Source organism: Lontra canadensis, unplaced genomic scaffold (genome assembly GCF_010015895.1).
Source record: "Lontra canadensis isolate GAN:19392208 unplaced genomic scaffold, GSC_riverotter_1.0 scaffold2, whole genome shotgun sequence".
Taxonomy (NCBI): Eukaryota; Metazoa; Chordata; class Mammalia; order Carnivora; family Mustelidae; genus Lontra; species Lontra canadensis.
This window is the reverse complement of record NW_022630996.1, coordinates 40,837,670-40,843,669: the sequence shown is the minus strand read 5'-3', so window position 1 is coordinate 40,843,669 and position 6,000 is coordinate 40,837,670. Positions and strand designations below refer to the sequence as shown.

Sequence of the window (6,000 nt, the reverse complement as noted above, 5' to 3'; positions counted from 1 at the left end):
TGACACTTGAGTCCCAAAACACTCAGTTCTAATGTCAAAGTTTTTGCTTAGTATTCCCAGACATAACCTTTAGTTGTAAAGCATATGATGATTACAGAGTCTGTAACATAATTGTTCTAGGACATTGCACTTAATCTACAAGATAGAAAATCAAAGTATTGTATGGGGTATTGGATATAATGTTAATGACATGAGAGTCTATGGACTCAGAGTTGGATAATAAGATTAGTTTTAAAAGGAGAAAGCCGAATCGTTTAGAGATCCTGAAAAGTTTGAGAAATAATTATAGTGGGCATATTTGAATAAGGAAGTTAGAAGAATAGAAGGTTGTTTACAAAGAGCAGAATGCTTAATTTTTTTTTTTTTTAAGATTTTTTTGTTTGATGGGGAGAGACAGCAAGAGAGGGAATACAAGCAGGGGGAGAGGGAGAAGCAGACTCTCCACTGAGCAGGGAGCCTGATGCGGGGCTCAATCCCAGGACCCTGGGATCATGACCTGAGCTGAAGGCAGATGCTTAACAACTGAGCCACCCAGGTGCCCCCAGAATGCTTAATTTGAAAGGTGAAGCAGTTATGGGTGGTAACAAGGTCCAAGGTATGAGCATGGAAATAGGTATATGTAGTGGAGTGGAGGACATTATTTGAGATGAGGGGGTTCAAGAAATTAGAAGGCCAACCCGGTGGCCTTCTAATTTTAATCTCATCCAAGGAGATACTGACGGCTTGGAAAGGAGAGGAAGATGTTTAATGGAGAGGAAGGTGTTTAACTTTAACCCACATTCCCCTGCAAAATGGGGTGATACCTTACAGCGTTGCTGTGAGGAGGGCTGGCATTCTAAGTATCTGGCAGTGTTTGGCATGCACTGTGTACTCCACAGGTGGGGATTACTTTTTGTTAAGGATCTTCTCCCTACCAGAGTCCTTTGCCCAGGCTCTTACATCCTGACTGGGAGTCTTCTTCCTTCCATCTCTTCATCAAAACCCTACTTAATTTTAACCGAATAGGCCTACCTCCTTCAAAAAAAGTATACTGCTCACATAAGCCTATACTGAGTTCTCCCATCTCCGAATATCTTTATACTTTATTTTTATAGTGTATTTTATATTTTAGTCACCCATATCCTCATAGATTCATTTATTTTCTTCCCTTTGTTATCCTAAGCTCTTCTAATAGAGAAATGGTGTCTTTTAGGTATTTGCTCAGTCAAAACATGGGATAGATGGTATGTGATCGATTAGTACAACTATCTGGAAACTACTTGGAATTGGAATTGTTCCAGAAATAGCATGGGATGCTGAGGGAATTACTTTCCAATAGGTCTTTGAACAGGTCTACTATCCCTTATTCACTATTTTGAAATACAAAAAACTTTGAAAATAAAATATTTTCTTAAACTTGGTGGCAGAACCTATCTTGACCTGAACTCATTTGTCTGTAAAACTTGACCTGAATCCATGATAACAAAGTGGCAAAACCTTATCTGAAAAACCTGATCTGAACTGAAATAAGACTGTATGCTTTGTTTATCCCACTTAGTAGTGCGATAGTCATAATGTTTCTTAAAAAATGTTAACTTGAGGGGTGCCTGGGTGGCTCAGTGGGTTAAAGCCTCTACCTTCGGCTTGGGTCATGATCCCATGATCCTGGGATCGAGCCCCGCATCAGGCTCTCTGCTCAGCAGGGAACCTGCTTCCTCCTCTCTCTCTGCCTACTTGTGATCTCTGTCAAATAAATAAATAAAATCTTTAAAAAAAAAGTTAACTTGATTATGAAGTGCTGCTATAGACCTCATGGGATATCATGTAACATAAAGTAAGTATACTTTTTCTAAAGTCTAAAAAATTCTTAATTCTGAATTCCATCTGGCCCAAAGGTTCTATGTGTAGATCCATATCCTTCATGGCCCTAGTACACTGCTATACATACAAAGGGCAAATTTTTAAAAATTCAATTAAATACTGAAAGGGTATATATTTATCCTGCAACATTGTCTAAAGAGCAACATTGTCTAAAAATTCAAGGGATCATTACTAAATGGATTAAAGCAAGTAAAAGTTCCTAAACAAATACCTTGATGGGGAAAATAAGGTCTGAAATTCAAGATATTATCAAAAATAACAAAATACTTTCCAATTATGGCTTTATAAACCATAATGTTTTTCTGATTTCGTTAACTTAAAATTGGTGGCAATTGGAGATTTATTACATGTAAATAAATAACGTGGCTAATTTTCCGGTTAAAGTAAAAATAAAAAATGGAAAATGTAAACCCAAACGGACCCTGCTTGACTATGACTGCGACGAACGACCGCAACGCCAAAGAAGTAAAATGTCGGCCTGGACTGGATCGGCTCCGCCCGCGGGGAAGGTGAAAAGCCGCAGGGGCGGAGGCTGTGCTTTCCGGGATAGGCCCGGCCCACCCCGCACGGTGACTGCGGCAACGGCGACGGAAGGGGCGGTCCCGAAGCCGGAAGTGACGGAACGCCGGCTTTTTGGCCCTGAGGGGAGGTGGAGCTGGTCGGTGGAGGGAGGTTGTGGTGGCGGAAGAGGTTCGGTGGCTGATGGCGGCGCAAGCACGGAAGACTTTCTAACGTTCCGTCTGTCCCGGAGTCCCCCGCAGGGTAAGCGCCTTCCCCGGCCGACTGCAGCACCTTTTGCGGGGCAGTCTCCAGCTGGAGCTCTTTGGGGGTTCGTGATACGCTCCTCAGCGGTTAGAGTCTTAGGGGCCTGGCCGGTCTCGGGAATGATCTCTGGTGACGATGCACCCAAATGACGATGCTTTCCTTCTCGAGGACAAACTTTTCCTCTTGGACTACGATTGTGACGGGGGTGTGGGCAACTTCGGTTGGGAGTAGGGCTGGGAAAAACAACGGGTGGCCGCCCCACCCGGCGGGGAGGCCCCGGGATAAGCCTTCGCTGTTTGGGGGGAGCCGTGTGGAATTTGGGCACTTTGGCGGGGGCGAGTGACGTGCGGGACCCCTGAAGAAGGACCTGTCTTGCCAGAGGTCCAATTCTGGGGTGTGTTTTGAGGGCATTGTGTGTGCTGCCGGCGTGGGCTAGCTTGGGAAAACAGGTCGAGTCCGAGGCTTGGGTTTGCCCGGGTGGGGTGAAACCCAGGTGTTTTGGTTTGTGTCGCCAGTGGAGAAAGAGGCGGGGACTCAATGCGCCGCCCACGTTTGGGGGCCGGGGGCGGAGTTAGCTGTTGGGGCAGGTTCGCGTATTTCACCTGGGCTACAGGTATAGCTGACGCTTTTCTTGGTCTGTTTGTAGATGGCTCTTGCGCGTAGTGTTCGGAGGGATCTTAAGAGTCAAAGTCGTCTTTGCTTAAGCAACTTTTCTTGATGTCACAACTCTCCTACCCCCCACCCAGCACCCGGCAGGTCAGCAGTTGTGGGCTAGTCCCGACCCTCGCTCATCGCCTTGGGCAATCTTTGCTTGGGCTGGGTGGGGGTGGGGTTGTGTGTGACTGTTGATACACTAGATTATCTTTTCTGTAATTTTGTTTGGAAAACACTGTGACAGTTGACTTTCTACCTATATTACGTTTTAGGCATCACAGTTACGAATTGCTGTTATGACGAGGATTTAGATGGGAAAGTTTAATTTTTCAGCTCTTTTTTACGCTCATTGTAAAATTTCTACAGACTGAGCACAAATTTAATTTTGGTGCTCAGTTCCAAAGCATCTGAAGAGATTTTTGAATAACCTGTTAATAGAAGAGTGGGCTGATTGTCCCTCAAGGCACAATGCAGGTATAGAGAAGGGGCTGAGGCCAAGCCTTTGTTTTGTTCTTATCAAGAGTAGGCTCCATCTCTTGAAAAATTACTTGATAACGTGAGAAATTATTTGTTAGGTCTTTTATTTTTTACTTGTTTGTTTTTTGTTTTTTGTTTTTTTTTTGGTTTGTTTTTTTGCAGCTTCAGAGGACATCCTAGCGTAGTTTTTGTTCTCCTCATCACGTTCTTAAGTTGCATACCTCTATTTATGGTAATGGCTGCAGCCATTTAATGTTAACTATGAAATGTCCTAACGATGCTCATGTACTTTGGGGGAATATTTGGGGAATACATATGCGAAGTTTATTGGATTTTATTCTTTTGGAATTTTGACACTAATTAAAATTTTGGCTTTTCTGGCCTTTTAAAATGTACTTTGGCCCAAATCCCTACAAAAAGAGAAAAATTCCCTCTTTGTATGGGCCAAGTTACAGCTTTTTAGAAAACATTTAAAACAATCTATAGAGTAACACTGGGGTAGAGTGTCGAGGCACTCAGTTGTGAAGAATTCTAGAGATATGGATGTATTTAAGAGTGCAAATTAACAGATTGTTGGCTTTGCTTCTGCCTCCCAGAAGGATTGCAGATAACATTTTTCTGCTCTATAAACAAGTTGATAGTCTTTGAGTTAAAGTATGAATAATTGAAAACCATAGAATGTCTAACAGTTTTTCCTTCAGATATTTGTGTGTCTTATGGGACTGAAGTTTAGAGATAATTTTAAAAGTTCATGTACTTTTAACTGAAGATTTAAAAAAACTTCTTGCTAAGTTTACCATCCACTATATGTCATGTTATGGTATGTCATATATGGAGTTTTTATTACTAACTTTACTTATATACATACACAAAAGGAGAACAAATAGTAAAAGGAACTACCATTTTACTAATCTTGTTTTATTACCTCCCCCAGTACATTTTTCCCCAGGAGTTATTTATTTAATTTATTTTTTAATTTATTTGACAGAGATCTAGCTAGAGAGGGAACACAAGCAGGGGGAGTGGGAGAGGGAGAAGCCCCTCCCCCCCCGCCCCCATAGGAAGCCTGATGTGTGGGGCTGGGATCCTGACCTGAGCCTAAGGTAGCTGCTTAAGGGCTGAGCCACGCAGGCACCCCCCTGGGATTTTAAAGCAAATCCTGGACATCGGGATATTTCTTATGATTAGTTATCTTTGACTTTATAAGGACTTTGAAAGACAAAAAAAAATCACCAGAGTCACATACACTGAACAAAATTAGTATATATATTTTCTAGTTTAGTTAACTAAGGCTTACATTTTTGGGCTGGTTCAGTGAAATTGAGTATCGGAAGTCACTGAAAAAATACTACCACAAAAGCCAGTTTGGGGCTTGAAAATGTTCCTGGAGGAGGAAATAAAGATAACATGCTTCCACCTTCCACCTTCCTCGTGCCCCCTACCCCATTTATTTTAGTTACTTAACTAAGTGCCACCTGCATGTTATTTATCTTTTTTCTTTAGATAGATGAATCCCCCAAATAACAAAATTGGGATTTTAGACCAAAGATTTTATTGTATAAAGTTTACACTGTAGCACATGCAAAGGAACTCTAGACGTGTTGGGCCTTTGGGGAAATACAGTAGTAAACGTGGAAGAGGGCACTGCAGGCATCATGTATGTGCATTTCAGACTGTTTCTCAGCTGAATGTGTTTGGTTCTTTAATTCTTGAGTGGAAAATTTTTGCTTAGCCTTGGCTTGCATCTTAATGTACCCATGTTTCTGGAGCTGTACTTTAGAGAATGGGAAGCAAAATTTGGTATAGTACAGCTGCTTCCACTTCCCTTTGTGTGTGTGGGGAGCTATATTTCTTCTTCAGCTGAGGTGCAGTTTGTTCTTAGGGTGTTAGTGAAGCTACACTTACCAAGCATTACCACAAGGTGATGCAGTGACTTTGTATATTACTTCCCCACTGGGCTGTTTTGTGTCGTGTGTGTGTGTGTGTGTGTGTGTACACATGGATAGTGTATAATGTCTGAATTATCTTGATAAATTGCCGGTTTCAGTGAATTTCAGCATTTTTATGTTTATCCATCTTTTCATTCATTTTATTTCTTTATCTGTGTGAGTAGTGAAACAGGATTATATGGGAAATTTTGTTTTACTATTTAAAATAGGTTGATTCATGTGGTAATTACATTGAGATTACATTTACTCTTGTTAACTTTTTATGACTAGAAGATATATTGGAATTTAATTTTTA

The 6,000-nt window shown here is 41.5% G+C and overlaps 1 protein-coding gene across 8 annotated transcripts in view; it reads left to right on the top strand.

Annotated features, from left to right (window-relative positions):
- Positions 1–2,509: 2,509 nt before the first annotated feature.
- The window catches only part of TAX1BP1 (Tax1 binding protein 1), an 80,413-nt gene continuing 76,922 nt past the window's right edge, over positions 2,510–6,000 (top strand). For all 8 annotated transcript variants that reach the window (XM_032872586.1, XM_032872551.1, XM_032872570.1 and 5 more), the window contains exon 1: positions 2,510–2,622. The gene's annotated coding sequence lies outside the window, so the exon portion shown is untranslated. The remainder of the gene's footprint in view (positions 2,623–6,000) is intronic.